At 43.8% G+C, this 23,439-nt stretch overlaps 1 pseudogene; it reads right to left on the bottom strand.

Annotated features, from left to right (window-relative positions):
- Window positions 1-7,862: 7,862 nt before the first annotated feature.
- Window positions 7,863-9,519, bottom strand: LOC149124688 (nudC domain-containing protein 2-like; annotated as a pseudogene).
- Between the last annotated feature and the right edge of the window lie 13,920 nt (window positions 9,520-23,439).

Below are 23,439 nucleotides of genomic sequence, written 5' to 3'. Positions count from 1 at the left end.
GTTTTCAGCTGCATCACTCTAATCTCTGCCTCTGCGCCTCTGTCAACACTTGGCCTTCCTTGTGTGTTTATGTCTTCACGTGGCCTTTTTAAAAATAGTAGCGGCTGGTGCTGCAGCTCAATAGGCTAATCCTCCGCCTACGGCGCCAGCACACTGAGTTCTACTCCCGGTCGGGGCGCCGGATTCTGTCTCGGTTGCCTCTCTTCTAGTCCAGCTCTCTGCTGTGGCCAGGGAGTGCAGTGGAGGATGGCCCAAGTGCTTGGGCCCTGCACCTGCGTGGGAGACCAGGAGAAGCACCTGGCTCCTGGCTTCGGATCAGCGTGGTGCACCGGCCGCAGCGCGCCGGCCGCGGCGGCCATTGGAGGGTGAACCAACGGCAAAGGAAGACCTTTCTGTCTGTCTCTCTCACTGTCCACTCTGCCTGTCAAAAAAAAAAAAGAGTAGCCAACTTTTAAAATTTTTATTTTGTTTTTGTTTTTGACAGGCAGAGTTAGAGAGAGAGAAAGATAAAATTATTATTAATCAAGACACATAAGCACACAGAGATCGCATCTTCTGCTTCATTCCCCAGTACCCACACTGGCCATGTCTGGACTGGGGCCAGAGCCAGGAACCAGGAGCTGGGAATTAAATCCATGTCACCCCCATGGGGATCGGCAGGGACACAATTACTTGACCCATCAGTTGCTGTGTTCCAGGATTGGTATTAGCTAGGAAGCTGGAATCAAGAGCCAGAGACAATCAAACCAAGGCACTCCAATATGGGTCATGGGCATGTTAACTGGTGTCAACCACTAAGCCACATACCTGTCTCTGCAGGCCTCCCCCCCCCCCCCCAACAGCTTTAGTGGCCAGATGAGAAATCAGCTTGAATCAGCCTACACCTGCAGGCCTTGCAGCTGAGAGCTCCAGAGAGTGTGATTCTTTCAGTCTCTGGACGTGGTGAGGCTTGACCCCTGCCCCTCCTTCCTGCTGCTCCTGACCCGGGGGCCAGAGAAAGGTCCCTGGAGAAAGGTGTGGAGAAAGGGGCAGGATCAGGGGTTGGATGCGGAAGGGAAGGTGGCTGGATAAAGACTAAGGCTGTACCTGCTTCCTCCACATTTCAGGATCAAGCAGAATAGAGCACTGACAAGCACCATGCTGGAATAGGGGGAGCTGCCAACAATAGCCTCAGGACCCAGGGTAAGGACAGAGTTAAACCCTCTAAGATCTGGCCACTGCTGAATGGGGATGTGTGTTGGAAGTGTTTCATCAGGATCCCATCAAAGAGGGCCTAAAGGCCTGCAGAGGTCAGAGAGTATCCTCACTTTGGGGTCCTCAACATCCAAGTAGCTCTCCAGCTGGCCAAGCAGGAGGACACCAGTTCCAGACACTCCAAAGTCCTAGAGAAGCAGGTGGTTCCTGTCAATGGCCCATGACCTGGCTGCATGCATAGTGACTCCTGGAGCAGAGATTCCTCAGGCTGCCTCTGAGACACCAAGAAGCCCACTTTCCTTCATCCAGAGAACTTCTGGGGATCCTCATCCCATCTTGTTCCTGCGTCTCTGCACTCTGGGCCCACTGCCACTGCTCCTCTGGGTGCCAAGGTGTAGACTCAGGTGTCTTGGCCAGGTGATGGCCAATACTCTGCCTAAGAGGTGAAGAACAGAGGTCCGTGCGGTAAGGTAACAAGTCCTCCTTGTAAGGACTCTAGTGATTAAACAGGACTTACACAAATCCAGGATGACATCCTCTTGACTTGCATCTATAAAGGACCCATTTTCAAATAAGGCCACATCCTGGACATGACTTTTTTGGGAAATACTCTTCAACCCAGTATGATAGGTAAAGTTGATTAATATAAATTCTAGAATGAAATCAGAAAAAAGATTAGGTTAAAAGACTAGTTAAAATACTTTCCTTATCACAAAAATCAATGAAAAATAATTATGGAAAAAATAAAAGCATAGCTAAGGAAAAATGGAGGTTAACAAAGACATTTGAAGACTTAGATTTGCCAGTTGTAAGTTCTGAAGTAATTGTTAGCCATTCATGCTGGAAAGAACTTTGTGTCTTCTACAGTTAAAGGAATGTGGAGTTGGGGGCCGGCATTGGGGTGTACTGGGTTTAGCTGCCACCTACAGGGTTGGAGACCCAGCTATCCACTTCCAATCCAACTCCTTGCTAATGTGCCTGAGAAAGGATTGGAAGATGGCCCAAGTTCTTGAGCACCTGTCACTCATGTGGGAGACTTGAATGGAGTCCCTGGCTCCTGGCTTCAGCTAGGCCCAGACCCGGCTGTTGTGGTCATTTGGGGAGTGAGCCAGCAGATGGAAGACCTCTCTCTGTCTCTCCCTCTCTGTAACTCTGCCTTTCAAATAAATATTGGGGGGGGGGGGGGAATGAAAAGGAATGTGGAGTTGAAGAAAGATGAGAAGTGCAGCTTTGCCAAGGCAATGGCTAGAGAGCTATATTCTCATTCATATTTGGGGTCAGATATCCTTCCACAGGTGAGGAGCATTTTTTCTGCCAAGGGCCATTTGGATATTTATAACATCATTCACGGGTCATACAAAATCAACCTAGAAAGTAAAGTAGTCCACTATAGATTCATTGAATTTTGAGTCCTGCCTGCCGTTGCCTTGGCAGAGCCAGACCGAATGTTTTCTTGGGCCTTATACAGACTGTGGGCCAGATGTTCCCCATCCCTGCACAAACTACTGTTCACATTCTTGGCTCCATGCCCTGTGCTCTACCACTCCTCTCACCATCAATCTTCATAACTGGATTCACCCCTAGGGCCCACCCCCCTAGCCATAGCCTGCAATGTATTGTGCTTTTGCCAACCATTTTTGTTAGTAAAAATAGGACCTATGGGAGGTGGGTGTTTGGTTAAGAAGTCACCTGGGGTGCTCGCATCCCACAGCGGAGTGCAGCTCCTGACTTGACTTCCTGCTACTGTGCACCCTGAGAGGCAGTAGCATGGCTGCAGTACTTGAGTCCCTTCTAGCTATGTGGAGACCTGGATGTTCTAGGCTCCTGGCTTCAGCCTAGCCAGATCCCTAGCTGTTGTGGACATGTGGGGAGTGATACAGTAGCTAGACTATACCTCTGTATCTATGCCTCTTTTTCTACCTTTTAAACAAAATGAAAAGAAGTAAATTAAAAAAAGAAATAGGGACTTTGACCAGAAATTTAGTTACTATATTACTCAGGATTCTTTCAGTTAGAAATGACAGGCTCCATTCAGATTAGTCTAAGAAAAGAAAAAAAAATGGAAAGGAGGATTTATTTACTGGTTTATATGACCCAGACTTCTGAGATAACAGTGGCTTCAGGCATAGCAAGATCCAGAAATTCAGTTAATGTTCCCAAGAGTCAATTTTCTCTTCCCATGTCTTGAATCTGCTTGTGTCAGCTTGATTCATTTCTGGCTGGGCTTCAGAGACCTTTGTATATCTTTCTATTTCTTAGCTCTGCTTTTTACTGCTTGGTTTCATTCTTTAGTTAGTTTTTTTTTTTTTTTTTTTTTTTTAATAAGTCAGGCAAAATAATCATGGTTGTCTCCAGGCCTTTATCATTTAGTTTTAGTAGCTTCAAGTACTTTCTTCAAATTGCTCATGCAGAAAGTCTAGCAGGGGGCTAGAAAGGAGCTTCTGGTTGTCTCATGTTAGGTCTCACATCCATCCCTGAACTCCTCTTCCCCTGTGGCTCAGAGGGTGAAGTCTGCCGATGAGTTAGGCTTAGGAAGTCCCTTCTGGTAGATTCAAAATGAGTTTCCCACAAAAATGGGTGGTGGTGGGGGGGGGGATGGTTTTCTTAAAAATGTATAGAGGAGTCAGCTCTGTGGCTTAGTGGGTTAAACCGCCTCCTGTGGTGCTGGTTCAAATCCTGACTACTCTTCCAATCCAGCTCTCTGCTATGGCCTGGGAAAGCAGCAGAAGATGGCCCAAGTGCATGGGCCATGAGAGCTCTGGAAGAAGCTCCTGGCTCCTGGCTTTGGATTGGTGCAGCTTTGGCCTTTGAAGCCATCTGGGGAGTCAACCAGCAGATGGAAACTTCTCTCTCTCTGCCTCTGCCTCTGCCTCTCTGTGACTCTGCCTATCAAATAAATAAATAAATCTTTTTTTTAAAAAAGAGATGCTATTATATTAAAAGATGTATAGAAAAGATAATGAATAGAATGAAATTGGTTGAGGAATATTAATATATAGACTATATTCTCTGGTATTTTTTAAAGATTTATTAATTTATTTGAAAGAGTTACAGAGAGAGGTGGAGAAATAGAGAGGGAGCGGTCTTCCATTCACTGGGTCACTCCCCTAATGGCTGCAACAGCTGAAACTGAGCCAATCCGAAGCCAGGAGCCAGGAACTTCTTCCGGGTCTCCCACGCGGGTACAGGGGCCCAAGGATTTGGGCCATCTTCTGCTTTCCTAGGCCGTAGCAGAGAGCTGGATCGGAAATGGAGCTTCTGGGTCTCGAATTGGCGCCCATATGGGATTCCAGCACGTCAGGCGGTGGCTTTACCCACTATGTCACAGTGCCAGCCCCTGCACTCAGATATTTGACCATGGGGACTATGAGATTTGTGTTGTTTCAAGACACTAAGTTCAGGGCAAGCATTGTGGGGTGGTAGTTAAGTCACCACTTGGGATACCTCTATCACTGATCAAAGTGCTTGCTTGGTTCAAGTCCTGGCTGTTTTGCTTCCCATCCAGCTCCCTGCTAATGCTCATCTTGGGAGACAGGAGATAATGGCTCAAGTGCCTGGGTTCCTCTCACTCATCTCAGAGACCCAGATGGAGTTCCTGGCTCTTGGATAAAACCTGGCCCAGCCTCTGCCATTGTGAACGTTTGAAGAATGAACCACTGGATAGAAGATCTCTCTTTTTCTGCTTTCCGAATAAAATAAATAATTATTTTAAAAAAGGGGAAGTAATATTTTTAAACTTTTTTCGAATTTATTTTATTTATTTGAAAGACAGAGTTACAGAGAGAGGTAGAGACAGGAAGAGAGGTCATTCATCTGTTGGTTCACTTCCCAGATGGCCAGAATGGCTGGAGCTGCGCCGATCTGAAGCCAGGAACCAGGAGCGAGGATCTTCTTCCGGGTCTCCCATGTGGCTGCAGGGGCCCAAGGACTTGGGCCATCTTCTATCCCAGGTCATAGCAGAGAGCTGGATCAGAAGTGGAGCTCTCAGGATTCAAACCAGCACCCATATGGGATGCTGGCACTGCAGGCGGTGGCTTTACCTGCTACGCCACAGCGCTGGCCCCAAGTACATATTTTCTATATCCTTTATATTATATGTCAAACTATAAATATCTATAGTATATAGACTTTAAGGCAGAATTGTGCTGCCTTGTCTGAAGTTGGACTGACACATATTTGACATAGCTTATGGATTCATGGGCATGGGAATCTAGTATATTTCAATGATTTAGGGCAGTAGTATTGTATATAGGAAAGAGCACTGAATTTGGAGGCAGACTAACCTCGCTTAAATCACTTAACTTTGGGGAGACTTCTGCAACTTCATCTGGAAAATGAAGATATTCAACTGAGTTAGTCCCTTCTAGGCCTCTAGCTGTAATGTTCTGTATGAAATGTGCCCGTTATATATAGAATGCACTTCTCGCTTTCTCTCTTTCCCTCTCTTTAACTCTGCCTTTCAAATAAATTAATAAATCCCAAGAAAAAAAGGGAGGCCCTCCAGCAGTGTCGCAATGCTGCCACACTGCAATGTTAAGCTGCCGCTTACAATGCCAGCATCCCATAGGGTTTCTGGTTCGTGTCCTGGCTGTTCTACTTCTGATCCAACTCCTTGCTAATGCACCTGGGAAAATAGCAGAAGATGGCCCAAGTGCTTGGGCCCCTTCACCCATGTGGGGGACCTGAATGAAGCTCCTGGCTTTGGTCTGGCCCAGCCCTGACTATTGCAGCCATTTGAGGAGAGCAATAGCATATAGAAGATCTGTCTCTCCCTCTCCCTCCCTCTCTGTAACTCTGCTTTTCAAAAAATAAATAAAATAAATCTTGTATTTAGGGTGTACTTATACCTGGAAAGGAGACTAAGCTTTCCAAAGCAGTGACCCATAAATATTCAGGAACTAAAATATGTTCTGACAATTAAAGACCAGGTCTGAAAAGAGAAGCAACAGGAGGCAAATGGATTTAGAGAAGAAGTTGGGTACATGGTGGACAGAGAGGAGAGAGAGAGAAGGAGAATGAGAAAAAGGCTTTAAAGGAACAGAATCTGGAAATCAAAGGGCTTCTAACTGCAGCTGAAATGGGAACTGTGAGAAACTGAACTTGCCAATTTATGGTCACTCAAAGGATCACAGGCCATAAATGTCCTGTACTTTTTATGATTTTCTGGTCTAAATGAGAACACCAAGAACACTACTACTGAAAGCAAGAGTATTTTTGAAGTTTCTATGGGTACTGCATGCTGCTGTATCTGACTGACAGGGAACCCTCAGCCCATGAACAACTGCCAGTTCCAAAGTGAGGTGGAATAGAATTCCATCGCAGTCACCCAAGAGACTTGGTATCGACAGCTGTATAGAATAAAGTTTGGAGGAACTTCCAGATAGCTTTCCTAAGACATCTAATTTTTTTTTTTTTTTGACAGAGTTAGAGAGAGACAGAGACAGAGAGAAAGGTCCTCCTTTTTTCTGTTGGTTCACTACGGCCGGCGCGCTGCGGCCGGCACACTGCACCGATCCGAAGCCAGGAGCCAGGTGCTTCTCCTGGTCTCCCATGTGGGTGCAGGGCCCAAGCACTTGGGCCATCCTCCGCTGTCCTCCCGGGCCACAGCAGAGAGCTGGACTGGAAGAGGAGCAACTGGGACAGAATCCGGCGCCCCAACCGGGACTAGAACCCAGGGTGCCGGTGCCGCAGGCGGAGGATTAGCCAAGTGAGCCGCGGCACCAGCCCTAAGACATCTAATTAAAAGAAGAATAAGGTCTGACACAGCAAGAGAGTTGGGTCAAAGACTCAAGGTTCCCTATCAAACAGACTGTAAACCTTTTATTCCTATTTGTAAACATTTATTGAACATTGTTCTTGTGTCGCACTTATCAAAACATAATTTTCCTTGAAGGCACCCTTTCATTTCACGTAATCTATAACCTAATTTTGTTGGAGATTTACTTATTTATTTGAAAGGCAGAGTTGGGGCTGGCGCTGTGGCTCAGCAGGTTGACGCCCTGGCTTGAAGCGCCGGCATCCCATATGGGCGCTGGTTCTAGTCCCGGCTGCTCCTCTTCCCATCCAGCTCTCTGCTATGGCCTGGGATAGCAGCAGAAGATGGCCCAAGTCCTTGGGCCCCTGCACCCACATGGGAGACCTGGAAGAGGCTCCTGGTTCCTGGCTTTGGATCGGCACAACTCCGGCCATTGCAGCCATCTGGGGAGTGAACAGCAGATGGAAGATCTCTCTCTCTGTCTCTACCTCTCTCTGCAACTCTGGCTGTCAAATAAATAAAATAAATCTTAAAGAAAATAAAAGAAAGGCAGAGTTACAGAGAAGCAGAGGCAGAGAGAGAGGTCTTCCATCCGCTGGTTCACTCCCCAGATGGCTGCAACAGCTGGAGCTTGGCCAATCCAAAGCCAGGAGCCAAGAGCTTCCAGGTCTCCCATGTGGGTGCAGGAGCCCAAGCACTTGGGCCATCTTCTACTGCTTTCCCAGGCCATAGCAGAGAGCTGGATTGGAAGTGGAGCAGCCGGGGCTCGAACCAGCGCCCATTTGGGATGCCGGCACTGAGATCGAGGCTTAAACCGGCTGCACCACAGTGCCAGCCCCTAACCTAATGTTTTTTATGCTAGAATATAATTAATATGTAATTAGTAAAATACAGCAAAGAAAACTTCATGCTGAGCAAAAACAAGTCCAAAATAAGTTAACCTATATTTGTAGTCTAGTCTCCAGAGTACATGTTTCCTACATAAATCATATTTGAATTTTTAGAACCATATTTAAAGCTGTTTTGCAATTTGTTAATTGGAGTCACCACATTTTTCTTCTGCCACATGATTTGCCTCTGATTAGGCTGACAATATTCTGCTAAAATCCACAGAATGCAGAAAAAAATAGCAGTTATTTTTCAAGGTTTGAGAAATCTGGTCCACCTTTGGAGTAGTTTATTAATTTCTGCCACACTGAACTCAAAACCGAGACTTTCCTTCTGGAATCTAATGTAAGCTTTCTTTATATTCGGTCTGATATCCAAGGATCAGTTGCATGTTCATAATCTAGAAGTTCAACAATTTTCTGCATCTCTTTTTGTAAGAACAAAGCAAACCTTTTTTTCCCCTGTCCTTCAAATCCACATTCTCTCATCAGCTACTATAGAAGGAAACAGTTTGCCCTGGAGGATCTTGCAGCCACCCACAGCTAGTGACCAGCTCTCAGGCCTCACTGGATAGCCTGAGCACAGGTGCCTGGTGGCCCTTGAACTTCAAAAAACACTTCCTCCAGGGTCAGGTACCGTGGGTCCCACAGCGTCCCACATGGAACCGCCCCATTGCACTCCTCAAACAGGGCCAACATGATCCAGTCCCCTCCAGGCAGCAACAGCCTGTAAACCTTTCTGCTTCAAAGAACAGGATATGTGGTTCATTGACTATGCACAGGAGATACTCCAAGAACCGCTTGGGTTCATTTGTGCTGTTTCTGGGTTGGACTTTATAACTAATCTCGCATATTGAAGGAAGAAGTTTTTTAAAAACCTGATTTTTAAAAAAGTATTTTAGAGATAACATTTTTTTTTTTTTTTTTAAATTTTTGACAGGCAGAGTGGACAGTGAGAGAGACAGACAGAAAGGTCTTCCTTTGCTGTTGGTTCACCCTCCAATGGCCGCCGCGGCCGGTGCGCTGCGGCTGGTGCACCGCGCTGATCCGAAGCCAGGAGCCAGGTGCTTTTCCTGGTCTCCCATGGGGTGCAGGGCCCAAGGACTTGGGCCATCCTCCACTGCACTCCCGGGCCATAGCAGAGAGCTGGCCTGGAAGAGGGGCAACTGGGACAGAATCCGGCGCCCCGACTGGAACTAGAACCCGGTGTGCCGGCGCCGCAAGGCGGAGGATTAGCCTAGTGAGCCATGGCGCCGGCCAGAGATAACATTTTAAATTTACCTTATAGTCAAAGGCTTAATGCTCCACTGAATAAAGAGTTCAACAAATTAAAAGTGAAAGTCTGAAAGACTTTAGTTCAGCAGGAGTGTAGGCCAGGTCTATAAACAATAATAAAATGGAAAGATGATCAATTTCACTCATATAAAGTAAATTTTAAAATAGTCACAAAGTCATCACAACTATAGTAGTACATAATTCTTAACACTTTGTTTGACAAAGATGTAAAACAAACCTTGATGGGCTGTGGCAAAGCAAGTAAAGCCGTCGCCTGTGATGCTGGCATCCTATATGGGCACCAGTTTGAGTCCTGGCTGCTCCACTTCCTATCCAGTTCCCTGCTGATGTGCATGGGAAAGCAGTGGAGGATGGCCCAAGTACTTCAGCCCCTGCCACCCATGTGGGAGACATGGAGGGAGCTTCTGGCTCCTGGCTTCAGCCTGGCCCAGCCCTAGCTTTTGTGGCCATCTGGGAAGTGAACCAGCAGATGGAAGATCTCTATGTCTCTCCCTCTCTTTCTGTAATTCTGACTTTCAAAATAAATAAATCTTTTAAAAAATAAAACCTTTACAAACCTTTGCATTTGAAGCAAAACTGATACACACGGCATTTCTGTTTTTGCTTTTTTTCAATTAAAAAAATTTATCTCCCACATATAAGGGAGAACATGTGGTATTTGTCTTTCTGTGTTTGGCTTTTTCGCTCACCATGACGTCCACCAATTACAACACTTTTGATGCAAACAATATAATTTCATTCTTTTTTCTAGCTGAATAATATTCCATTGTGTGTGTATATACATTATACATTGTATCAATTGGTATAAATATGCCAATGTGTGTGTGTATATATATTCCATTGTGTGTATATATATATATATTTAAAGATTTATTTATTTATTTGAAAGGCAGAGCTACGGAGAGGCAGAGAGAGAGAGAGAGAGAGGTCTTCCTTTCTCTGGTTTACTCTCCAGATGACCACAACAGCCAGAACTGCGCCAATCAAAAGCTAGGGATCAGGAGCTTCTTCCGGTCTCCCACACAGGTGCAGGGGCCCAAAGACTTGGGCCATCTTCTACTACTTTCCCAGACTATAGCAGAGAGCTGGATCGGAAGTGGAGCAGCCAGGACGCAAACTGGCTCCCATATGGGATGCTGGCGTGGCAGGCGGCAGCTTTATCCACTCTGCCACAGCGCTGGCCCTTGTATATATTTTTCCATTCATCTGATGGTGGACACCTTGGTTGATTCCATATTTTGGCTATTGTGAATAGTGCTACTATAAACATGGTGGCGTGAACAAGGGAGATGGAAATTCTCTGTGCCTCTGTCTCTCTGCCTTTCATATAAATAAAAACAAGTAAAATTTTTAAAACAGCACGATAAAAGACCTTTAACTGGATGTGTGCCTGGTGTTTTGAGGAACAGTGATTAGGCCAGAATGGATGGAGCAGAAAGAGAGCAACAGTATATTATGTATTATTATATATATTAGAGAGGTAATGAAGGACCAGATTGACCAGGGCCTTAAGATCATTGTGAAGACATCGTTGTATTTGGGAGGAATCAAGAGGCATTGGGGGGTTTTCAGCAGAGAAATAGCATGAGCTAACATTTTAAAAGGATCATTTTAGCTACAATATTGGTGATAGACTCTGGAAAGTCATAGGTAGAAGCAGGGAGGTCCCTGTAAAAATGCAGGCAAGAGGACTTCTGCCTTTGGCCAAGATGGAGTATCAGAGACTGGAAAACAGGATGTGATATATGAAACAACGGTTTTCAAATATTGGGCATAGGTGGACACACGACAGTGATCCTTCAGAGAGGGGCCAGGAGGATCACAGTCACTGCCACGGCTTACCCCTGGGGAAAGTTCCAGGCCACAGTGCAGAGGAGGACAAGCTAACAGGAGCCCAGTGGTCTCAGTGAGTTGGGGAAACAGGGTTAGGGTTGAGAGTTAGAGGGCCAAGGCAGCCGGAGCAGAGAAACAGAGAGAGCTGTACATAAAGAACACCAAGATCTTCAGAGGATCTCCCTGAGGCTTTGACCAACTACTGAGCAACACATACAAGTGAAGACACTGCCAAGGACAGAGGAAGAAGCATTTGAAGTTACTCATTTACCATAAATGAATTGTTAAATCATGAATGAAATATATTATTGAATCTATTATTTTAAATCATGAATTATTAAAATTATGAATGAAATAGAGTAAATTAGTATCACTATTACAGAAACAAAATTATGAGGGAATACTATAAAAATTGTATACCAATGAAACAATAATTTTAGAAACATACAAACTATCAAAACTTATGCTAATACAGAAAATTTGAATAGACAATGAAAGTAAAGAAATTGAATAATCAAAAAAATTCCACAAAGAAAATCTCAGTCCAGTGGCTTCACTGATGAATTCTGCCGACATTTTAAAAAGAATTAATGCTGCTTCTTCACAAACTCTTCCAAAAAAGAGTAGAGTGCACATCCCAACTCAGTCTATGAAGCCAGTCTTACCTTGATACCAAAACCAGAAAAAGACACCGCAAGGAAAATACAGACCAATAGCACTTATGAATATTGGTGCAAAAATCTCCAACAATTGTTGATCCCCAATGAACTGAATGCAGCATTAAACAAAAAAGATTATGGGGCTGGCACCGTGGAGCAGCGAGTTAAGCTGCAGTCTGCAGTGCTGGCATCCCATTAGGCTGCCTGTTCAAGTCCCAGCTGTTCCACTTCCAATCCAGCTCTCTGCAATAGCCTGGAAAAGCAGCAGAAGATGGCCCAAGTGCTTGGGCCCTGCACCCACATGGGAGACCTGGAAGAAGCCCCTGGCTCCTGGCTTCTGCCTGGTCATTGCAGTCATTTGGTGAGTGAACCAGTGGATGGAAGATTTTCTCTCTCTCTCTAGTTCTAACTTTCAAATAAATAAATCTTTTTTATAAAAAAAATTATACACTATTTAGTGGGATTTATCTCAGAAATGTAAAATTTATTTGATATCCAAAAATCAATTAATGTAATATACATATCATTAGAACAAAAGGAAAAACGCACACAGTCATTTCAGAAGATGCAAAAAGGCACCTGACAAAATCTGATACCTCTTCATGCCAAAAACACTCCAGAGGCGTCAGCAGCAGCCTAGTGGTTGAGATGCCTGTGTCCTACATTGGAGAGCCTGGGTTCAGTGTGCTGCTGCAGCTCTTGACTCCAGCTTGGGAGACCTACCTTGGGGGCAGCAGTGATGACTCCTGTCATTAGGTCCCTGCCACCCATGTGGGAGACCTGAATCAAGTTCCCAGCTCCCAGCTGTCGCTCTCCCAGCCCAGGCCATTGTGGCATTTAGGGAGTGTTTCTCTCTCTCTCTCTCTCTCTCTCTCTGTGTGTGTGTGTGTGTGTGTCTGTCTGTCTGTCTCAAATAGAAAAGGAAAGGATGAAGGAAGGAAGGAAAATAAGAGAGGGGAAAAAGAGAAAGAAATGCACACAGCTGAGGACTGAGGAATAAAAATTTAGGAAAGAAAAAAAAAATTCATGATATCCTAGGCAGTAGAAGAAAAACAGTGGGGTCAATAATTAAGTTCTTGAATGAACAGCATTATACAAATGACACTCTAGCTTATTATGTCAAAGCTTCTTTCACAGAGATTCCATTACTTCTCTATTGCACTCAGTCCCAAATACAGCAGTATGTCATGAGAGGTGTTTCCTAAGGTCTGGACCCATAGGACTGCTCATGTCTTGTCCTGGTCTAATGCTTTTTCCTTTGGAGGGGTGTCCTGTACTCAGCCTCCATCTACTGGAAGTAGCCTGAAATAACACCAATTTCACTGTGAGTCTTGCCAGTTTACAAAATTTATTTATGGTAAAGGCAGGCAGCTTTCTTATGGGCTTTGGCTACAGTCTTTACATTTTAAACGTGACCTAATATTATCTTTCTAAACTTTTTATCAAGTTTGTACAAAGATCCTAACAAATCCAGACATATTAGCAAGGCACATTTAGAGAGAGTTGTTCTTGGGATTCACATGGGATGTGTAGTAAATAGCACCAGACATGCTTCCAAAGACAAGTGTCTGCTGATAGGCTTTTAGCAATTAAAGAAATGAAATAAATTCATGCAACATTTAATTGATGTTTGACAATAGCTCAATGTCATTTATAATTAGGCCATTTTCTTAGTGGTTGCTCTAGGTATTACCATTAATATCTTAATTTATAACAGTCTAGCTTGGGTTAATACCAACTTAATTTCAGTAGTATACAAAAACTTTGCTCCTATATAGCTTTGTCCTCTGCCCCTTAAGCTGTTACTATCAAAAACTACATCTATTTATATAACCATAACAGTTACATATTCCTTCCTTTTTTAAAAAAGCATTATTTATTTATCTGAAAGGTAGAGTGATGGGGGGTAGAGGTGAGAGGAAGGAGAGGGCAGGGGGCAGAGAGAGAGAGAGAGAGAGAGAGAGAGAGAAATCTATTCATCTATCTTCCATCTGCTGGTTCACTTCCCAAGTGGCCACAACAGTGAGGGCTGGGCCAGGCTGAAGCAAGGAGCCTGGAACTCCATCTGGGTCTCCCACATGGGAGGCAGAGGCAAAAGCACTTGGGCCATCTTCCACTGCCTTCCTAGGAGCATTAGCAGGGAGATGGATTGGAAGCAGAGCATCCAGGACACCCAGTGCCCATGGGGATGCCAATGTCACAGGAGACAGATTAACTCAGTGCACCACAATGCTAGCCCCTTCCCTTCCCTTCCCTTCCCTTCCCTTCCCTTCCCTTCCCTTCCCTTCCCTTCCCTTCCCATTTTAACTAACTACTAATTTTGTGACTTATCTGTGACTAGTCTTGTGACTTGTAGTTTAAGAATTTTAGGACAAGATTCAGCTTGTGGTTCAGCAAGTAAAGCTGCCACCTGTGACCACTATATCCCATATGGCACCAGGTCGAACTCCTGGCTGCTCTGTTGCCAATACAGCTCCCCAATAACACACCTGGGAAAGTAGCAAAAGATGGCCTGAGTATTTGGGCCCCTGCCACACACCTGGGAGTCACCGGTGGAGTTCCTGGCTCCTGGCTTCAGCCTGGCCCAGTCTCAACAGTTGTGGCCACTTAGGGTGTGAATCAGTGGATAGAAGATTCTCTCCCCCGCCCCCTTCTCCTCTTTCTGTACCCCTCCCTTCTCTATAACTCTGCCTTTCAAATAAAATAAATAAATCCTTTAAAAAATAAAGAAATTCAGGACCCATCATCTTCTCCGATCTCCCACAACAACTCTTTCTCCTTTAAGAATTGTCCTGCCAACTTGCAAGCTGAGGAAGAGTGTAATGGAGACCCTAGAGCCTGCCTTCCTCCCTCCATTTCAGAAGGACAATTTTCCAGATGTAGAATTCTTACATGACAAATTTTTTTCTCTCAGCACTTTAAATATCTCATCCCACTGCCTTTTGATCACCAACTGTTTCTGATGAGAAATCATCTGTTGATGTAATTGAGGGTCTTTTGTAAATGATGAGTTGTTTTCCCTTGCTGTTTTAAGATTTCTGTCTTCATGTTTTGCGCTCCACAGTTTGATGATAACGTATGTAAGTGTGGATTTCTCAGTTATTCCAGTCTAGAGTTCTTTGAACTCGTTGGATATGCTGATTAGTGCTTTTCAACAAATTTGGGGAATTTTTGGCGTTATTTTGCCAATATTTTTCTTCCTTTTTCTTTCCTTCTCTTCCTATATTGCTCCTATTATGAGTATGTTGGTAGGTTGGTGGTTTCTCATAGCTCTTAGAATTTCTGTTCATTTTTCTTCATTCTTCTTTCTTTCTGTGCCTCAAACTACATAATCCTTTCTTTTTTTCTTTCTTTTTTTTTTTTTTTTTTTTGACAGGCAGAGTTAGACAGTGAGAGAGAGAGAGAGAGAAAGACCTTTTCTGTTGGTTCACCCCCAAAATGGCCGCTACGGCCGGTGCGCTGCACTGATCTGAAGCCAGGAGCCAGGTGCTTCTCCTGGTCTCCCATGTGGGTGCAGGGCCCAAGCACCTGGGCCATCCTCCACTGCCTTCCCGGGCCACAGCAGAGAGCTGGACTGGAAGAGGGGCAACCGGGACAGAATCTGGTGCCCCGACTGGGACTAGAACCCGGGCTGTTGGCGCTGCAGGCGGAGGATTAGCTAAGTGAGCCGTGGCTCCAGCCAGACTATATAATCCCAATGTGTCTTTTAAATCCACGCATTCTTTATTCTGCCTTCGCAAACTTGTTCTTCAGCCTCTCTATCGGATTTTTCATTTCCCTTATTTACTTTTCAACTCAAAAATTTCATTTGATTCCTTTTAACATTTTTATATTTCTTTGTTGATATTCTGTATTTAGAAAGATGTTGTTCTCATACTTGCTTTAGTTTTTTAGACATAGTTTCCTATATTCTTTGAAAGTACTTTCGAAAATCTTTGTCAAGTAAATCTAACATTTGGGCTTCTTTAGGAGCTATTTCTACTGTCTGTCCCTGATGTGCGAGGCTTGCTTTCATGGCTCCTTGTATGTCTCATACTTTTTATTAAAAACTGGACAGATATCTCAAATAATGCAATGTGGCACCTGCTTCCACGGTGTCTGTTGTTGCTGCTTTTTTTTTTTTTTAATTTTTTGACAGGCAAAGTGGACAGTGAGAGAGACAGAGAGAAAGGTCTTCCTTTTGCCATTGGTTCACCCTCCAATGGCCGCCGTGGCGGGCGCGCTGCGGCCGACGCACCGCACTGATCCGATGGCAGGAGCCAGGTACTTATCCTGGTCTCCCATGGGGTGCAGGGCCCAAGGACTTGGGCCATCCTCCACTGCCTTCCCGGGCCACAGCAGAGAGCTGACCTGGAAGAGGGGCAACCGGGACAGAATCTGGTGCCCCGACTGGGACTAGAACCTGGTGTGCTGGCGCCGCAAGGTGGAGGATTAGCCTAGTGAGCCGCGGCGCCGGCCGCTGCTGCTTTTTATACCTGTTCAGTGATTTTTAAAACTAGGCTCATAACAATTTTTCATTGTCAGAGTTTTTCTTTTTTTTTTTTAAGATTTACTTGTTTACTCGAAAAGCAGAGTTACAAGAAGAGAGAGGAAGGGTGAAGGAGGGGGAGAGACAGAGAAATCTTCCATCTGCTGCTTCACTCTCCAAATGACATCCAGGTCTCCCATGTTTGACAGCATCACAGGCGTTGGGTTAACTCACTGCTCCACAGTGCCAGCCCCCAGGGTTTTTTGAAGTCTTTATGGATGTCCCATTTCTCAACTTTTCCTCATAAGCTTTTTATTTAATATATTGTTTATGTCACTGTTACAAATCATCTCAGGCAGCTGTGATGCTAAAACATTCAGTAAAGGGCGAGCGTCATGGTACAGCTGTGGCCACTGGGGAATGAACCAGCAGATAGAAGATCTCTTTCCCTGTCTCTCTTTTTTTCTCCTCCCTTGCTCTATAACTCTGCCATTCAAATAAAGTGATATAAAATAAATAAGTCTTTCTAAAAAACATTCCCTATAAGCTCCCTATCACCTCCAGAAGCATTTAGCACTGGGCAAATTTAAATGAGGTTGAATAAAGAAAAGATTTTCTATGAGAGTCTTCCAGGGAACTACTAGCAATTAGCTAAATAATGACATTTCTTTGGGAATGAGGTCCTTTTTGTACTCCCCCCACCTCCCTACCCCAGGACTCGGAATGCAGGCTATTTTCCAAGGCTACCATGGAACTGTGGAGTCAGGGTTAAGGCTAAGGCATTAATAAATGCCAGAAAGCTCACTGCTTTTGCTAAGATTCAGCCATTTTTTTTCTTGTTAAGTGCTCTCTGGATTACTGCAAGTGTTTGGTTCATTTCCAGAGTCCTAACACTGGACTTCTTGCTATTTTATGGAGGGACAAACTTGGGCATGCAAATGTCTGATCTTGAACTTCTTTGCCTCCAGAACTATCAACTAAATCAACTGATTTTCTTTATAAACGATCCAGTCTCAGACATTCTGTTATAGCAACAGAAGTGGACAAAGACAGTCAACAGAAGTGTGTTGAATATGTACCGTGTGCCAGGCATTGCTGTTTTAAGGAAATATTTCGTTTCTCTCTCCCATCAGTTCCTTATACAGTCTTTTCTGAAAAAGGTTGCACTTTCACATGGTTCATTACTTCTTCCCACCTCTGACCCCTGCCCTAAATAGCTACCTCACATGCAGAGAGGGTGGCTTAGTGCAGACAAGCCAGTGACTCATGGTGGACGTTGTAGAGGTAAGACCGAGGAAGGAGGATTCTGTCCTTCAGGAAAGGGGTTTTTTGTTTGTTTGAAAATATTAAAGTTGGAGGGGTAAGAAGAATAAAAGCAAAATGAAAACTTGAGTAAAAGAGGAGCCTTGAAACCTCTCAGCTACATGCTGAGCTTTCCTGACAACTGCTCCGGCCCATCATGGTTTTCTTTTCTTTTCTTTTCTTTTCTTTTCTTTTCTTTTCTTTTCTTTTCTTTTCTTTTCTTTTCTTTTCTTTTCTTTTCTTTTCTTTTCTTTTCTTTTCTTTTCTTTTCTTTTCTTTTCTTTTCTTTTCTTTTCCTTTCTTTTCTTTTCTTTTCTTTTCTTTTCTCTTCTCTTCTCTTCTCTTCTCTTCTTTTCTTTTCTTTTCTTTTCTTCTCTGTTCTTTTCTTCTCTGTTTCTTTTCTGATCTTGAACTTCTGATTTTCTTTTCTTTTCTCTTCTCTTCTCTCTTTTCTTTTCTTTTAGATTTATTTATTTATTTGAAAGTCAGAATTGCACCCAAAGAGAAGGAGAGGCGGAGAGAGAGAGAGAGAGAGAGAGGTCTTCTGTCCACTGGTTCACTCCCCAATTGGCTGCAACAGCCGGAGCTGCGCTGATCCGAAGCCAGGAGCCAGGAGCTTCTTCCGGGTCTCCCATGTGGGTGCAGGGGCCCAAGGGCTTGGGCCATCTTCCACTGTTTTCCCAGGCCATAGCAGAGAGCTGGATCGGAAGTGGAGCAACCAGGTCTCGAACCGGCGCCCATATGGGATGCCAGCACTGCAGGTGGCGGCTTTACCCGCTACACCACAGCACTGGCCCAGTGGCATTTGTTTAGTACTTTTCTTACTACAGACTTTTCATATGTAAAAATATTATGTGTTGAAATACTTCCCTTGAAGTAAACAAAAAAATCTTCAAATAACAGCAAAAGATAGGGATTGGCACTGTGGTGCAGCGGGTTAAGCCACTGTCTGAAGTGCTGGCATAGCATATGGGTGCCAGTTCAAGTCCTGGCTGCTTCTGATCCAGTTCCCTGCTAATGTGCCTGGGGAAACAGCGGAGGATGGTCCAAGTGCCTGGGCCCCTGCACCCACGTGGGAGACCTGGATGAAGCTCCTGGCTCCTGGCTTCAGTTTGGCCCAACCTTGGTCACTCTATCTGGGGAGTAAACCAGCAGATGGAGGATCTCTCTCTGTCTCTCCCTCTTTCACTTTAACTCTGACTTTCAAATAAATAAATCTTTTTTAAAAAGAGGAAAAAATAATAAAAGAATAAAATTTATTCTGATGCAAAAAATTTGCAATTATGCAAAAGAACAACCTTCTAAAAGTTCATGGAAAATGTGTTTTATGAAAAAAATTGCAGATTTCAAAAATTTTCATCACAATAAACTTAATTCCATCTTCCATGACATTTTTGAAGAACTCTTAAATTCCCTATAATGTTTATCATGCAGGAAGTGTTTGTATTAGGATTCCTCAGAGAAATAGAATATGTGTGTGTGTGTGTGTGTGTGTGTGAAATGTGTATGCACACACACAGACACGCAGATAGAAAAAGAGATGAAGGGAAAAAGATTGTCTCTCACAATCATACAACCTGGCAAATCCAAAATCTGCAGTTCAGGTCAGGAGGCTGGACCCTGTCTCCAACCCCAGTCACATTCTGAAATAGAGTTTAGGACTTCAACGTATGAATTGAGGAGAGGGCATAATTCAGCACATAATTCAGCACATATTCATCAAATATTTATTGGAGGGCAGGTGTTTGGTCTAGCAGTTGGGAATGCCTGTGTACTGTATCAGAGTACCTGGGCTGAGTCCTGGCTCAGCTTCTGATTCCAGCTTCCTGCTAATGCACACTCTGGAAGGCGTGAGAGACTTGGATAGATTTCTTGTCTCCAGCTTCTGCCTGGATTAGTTCTGTCTGTTGCAGGCATTGGGGGAGTAACCCAGTGGATGGGAGTGCATGCTGTCTCTGTCCACCTATCAAAAAATTATGAATTTTTTTGGAAAAACGTTTTTCTGGCATGGGATCTCCATGCTTCTCCTTTTCTTCTTTTAATGTGAAGTTTCAAATTCCTTTCCTTTCTTACTTTGGGAAACTGTTGTTTCATATGCTAAGCTGGGTGGGGTTGGGTGGCAACCTCATCGGCCTCTGATGCAATAATATTTGAACTCTGACATATTGTACTGATGCTGCAATTGGATTTGGAAAAATAATAGAGCAAATCCTATAATTGGTAGGAAGGGTGGAGGAGACACAGAAGCAAGCAAGGAGTGGCTGCAGCCAGCCGGCTCCTCTTTTTCTTTTCCTTAGTATTGCAACTTGGTTTGATCACCCCTGCTCTCTGGAGGCAGAGTCTCCAATTTGTAATCCTGGAGTGGGGCAGAGACAAACTCCTTTCCTCCAAACTCCTCCAGAATAAACAAAGCAGTAAACTGGCTCATTGAGAAAGAATATCACCACTCGCAGAAGCACCAAACCATCGCCTAAGAGGCTAATTAATAGCTATTTGGAAAGCACATCATAGAAAAGTAAAATATTAAAAAAAATCAGCAGCTATAAACCAAAGACTGTATGTGAGAAAATAGAGATAATCTTAAAGTGAGAAAATAATATCCTTGAACAGAGTGATGTGGTACAAAATATAAAGATTATAATGAAAGGGGCTAAGAATGCTGGGATAACATAAAGAGAATTCCAAACATACCAAACCCACAACATTTTCCTTAGCTGTATTGATTAGTAGTTACCAGGACTAATTTTTTGGTGAGGGTAAATTAGACATTTCTATCAGTATCCCTGAATAATAATTATAGATTTTTTTGTTAAAGATTTATTTATTTACTTGAAAGTCTGAGTTACACAGAGAGAGGAGAGGCAGAGAGAGAGAGAGGGGTCTTCCATCCGATGGTTCACTCCCCAATTGGCTGCAACGGCCAGAACTGTGCTGATCCAAAGCCAGGAAGCAGGAGCTTCTTCTGGGTCTCCCACGCGGGTGCAGGGGCCCAAGTCCTTGGGCCATCTTCTACTGCTTTCCCAGGCCATAGCAGAGAGCTGGATCAGAAGTGGAGCAGCGGGGTCTCGAACCGGCGCCCACATGGGATGCCGGCGCGTCAGGCCAGGACGTTAACCCACTGCGCCACAGCGTCGGCCCCAATAATTATTACAGATTAATATATATTATATAGCCTAAGATAACATACAGCATTAGGTAAAAAGCTATTAGGATAAAATAATAGGGGCCAGCATTGTGGTGGAGCAGGGTAAGCCATTGTTTGAGATATCCCATATCACTGTGCTCGTTTGAGTTCTGGCTGCTCTGCTTCCAATCCAGCTCCCTGCTGATGTGCCTGGGAAAGCAGTGGAAAAATGGCCCAAGTATTTGGGCCTCTACCACCCATGTGGTAGACATGGTTGGAATTCTGGGATCCTGGCTTCTATCTGGCTTAGCCCAGGCCATTGCAGCCATTTGGGGAGTGAACCAGTAGATGGATGGTATTTCTCTCTCTCTTTTCTCTCTCTCATACTCTGCTTTTCAAATAAATAAATTAGTAAATCTTTAAAAAGATAATAAGTACCATTATAATTCTTACTCTAAGACTTTATCACTTACAATAAAGGTCTGAGTGAAAGAAACAGTCCAGGTAATACATTATGACAACTGTGCAGGCTAAAACTCTCAAGTCAGGTCTCTGATACCCAGAACCAAGTGAGCTAACTCCTTTACAGAGCAAGCTTTAACATGCCAGGAGAGTTTTATGCAGTCTAACTTTTAGAGTTTATTAATCCCTAGACATTTTCTCCCATACATTTCTTTTAAAAAAAGATTTATTTTATTTATTTGAAAGGCAGAATTACAGAGAGAGGGAGAGACAGAGAGATACTTCATCCACTGGTTCACTCCCCAGATAGCAGCAATAGACAGTGCTGGGCCAGGCCCAAAGTCAGGAGCCAGAAGCTTCATCCAGGTCTCCCACATGGGTTCAGGGACCCAAGGACTTGGACCATCCTCTGCTGCTTTCCCAGGCACATTAGCAGGGAGCTGGATTGGAAGTGGACCAGCCAGGACTTGAACTGGTGCCCATTTGAGATGCCAGTGTCACAGGCAGCTGCTTTACTTGCTACACTACAACACTGGACCTTCCCCCTAAATTTGTAGGCAAATTATTAGGCTAAGAACTCTAATAGATTTTAAAATATGTCAATATAGATAAAAAGTTTTTGTGGGCCAGTTGACTGACAGGAGTGGTAAAGAGGAGTAGACAGCTCCGAGTGGAGTGTGGAGGCATTGGGTGAATCTCCATGCGCAGAAGCCAGGCAGAGTGGTGGGACATAGGAAACAGCTCACCCACACCCAGCTTCCATCACACGCTGCTGTTTCGGGGGCCTCAGGGAGTGCCCACGCTCTGGAGTTTATTTCTACTGCAGTTTGATTCAGTTTGAGAGCAGACATGCAAAGTCCCCTTGATTCTAATTCATCAGATCAGGACGTGTAGTTGGTGAAAAATATTTGGGCTTAATTAGTGTAATATAACACTTAACTAGGGAAGTATCTTTGAAACTTCCTAAGGAACAGACTGGCCCTATCAGAAGTTAAAAGCTGCCTGAGCCACTACCCTTTGTGGAAGCGGTGGATAGCAAAGGGAAGGATGGGTATAGATAAGATGGAACCTTGTGTTTAGAGACAAGAAGGAAACAGTGAAATATGATCTAGGATATATAAAATTCTGGATTTCACGTTTCTTTACATTGTTATTCATTTTCGTATAAATTTACAGTAGACTATGAAATATTTGTAATAAGTTGATTACTTAAGAATGTATTTGAAGTAAATAAAAATTTCAATAGGATGTATCTGTTTTCCAGCTCCATCTAAATCAAGTTGAGCCCCCAGACAATCACCAGGGTTTCATTCCCAAGCTTTGATGTATGTGTATGTCTATGTGTGAGTACGTGTAAATGTGTGTGGGTATGTATATATGTGTACATGTATGTATGTATACATACGTGTGTGTGTTTGTATGTATATTGTGATGTGTACATGTATTTGTGTGCTTGGTATGGGAATCAGGGAAAACATGTCTGCAGAAACAGATCTCCTCAGGGTATTCCTAACAGGCTCTGAAGGAATACCTATATCAGATTCAATCACACACACACACACACACACACACAGAGTCATGCACCACAGCCAGTGGCAGACTGCATTTAAATCAGTGTTTCCAAAGACTGTATCATCTAGTGACTTAATAGCTGTGTTGGTTTGTGTAAGTATACTTTGTGAAGTTTATACAGGGATGCCATCATCAAATTATGTATTTCTCAGAATATATCCTCATCATTAAGTGCTGAATGATTGTATATATATGTATGATTATGCACACATATACTCTCAAACATATACATATGCATATACAAATATACACCAGGATTGTCTGAAAAGCCTTTAGTGCTAGGTAGTATACAATATTAGGAAGATGCAGTAGTTAGCAAAATAGAGTCCCTGCCCTAACAACTTATTTAGCCTGACTGGGCTCAAACATGTGTGGAAAACTTCCTAGGTGAGCATAGATTTAAATCATTTTTATTTTTTGGAAAATATTTACTTATTTGAAAGTCAGAGATAGCTGAGAGAGAAAGAGAGAAAGATAGAGAGAAAGAGAGATATCTCCTATCTGCTAGTTCACTGCTGGGCCAGATGGAAGCCAGGAGCTCAGAATTCAATCCAGGTCTCCCACATGGGGGGCAGGAGCCCAACAACTTGAGCTATCACCTATTGCCTCCTAGGGTGCACATTAGCTGGAAGATGGAACTGGGGTGGAGCCAGAACTGGCATCCAGGCACTGTGATATGGGATGGCATTCTGAGCAGCAGCTTGACCAATGCACCCCTACACTTGCCCCAGATTTGAGTCTTACCATTTAGTACTTCAAATCTGAACTAAGTAGCTCAGATTAAATTAAATCAACATTAATTAATTGTTTTAAAGATTTATTTATTTTATTTAAAAGGCAGAATTACAGAGAGGCAGATGCAGGGGGAGAGAGAGAGAGAGAGAGAG

The sequence above is a fragment of the Oryctolagus cuniculus genome, chromosome 9 (genome assembly GCF_051225735.1).
Source record: "Oryctolagus cuniculus isolate XC-2025 breed Fujian yellow rabbit chromosome 9, ASM5122573v1, whole genome shotgun sequence".
Lineage (NCBI taxonomy): Eukaryota > Metazoa > Chordata > Mammalia > Lagomorpha > Leporidae > Oryctolagus > Oryctolagus cuniculus.
The sequence above is the reverse complement of the archived record's forward strand: the minus strand, read 5'-3'. Positions and strand labels throughout refer to the sequence as shown.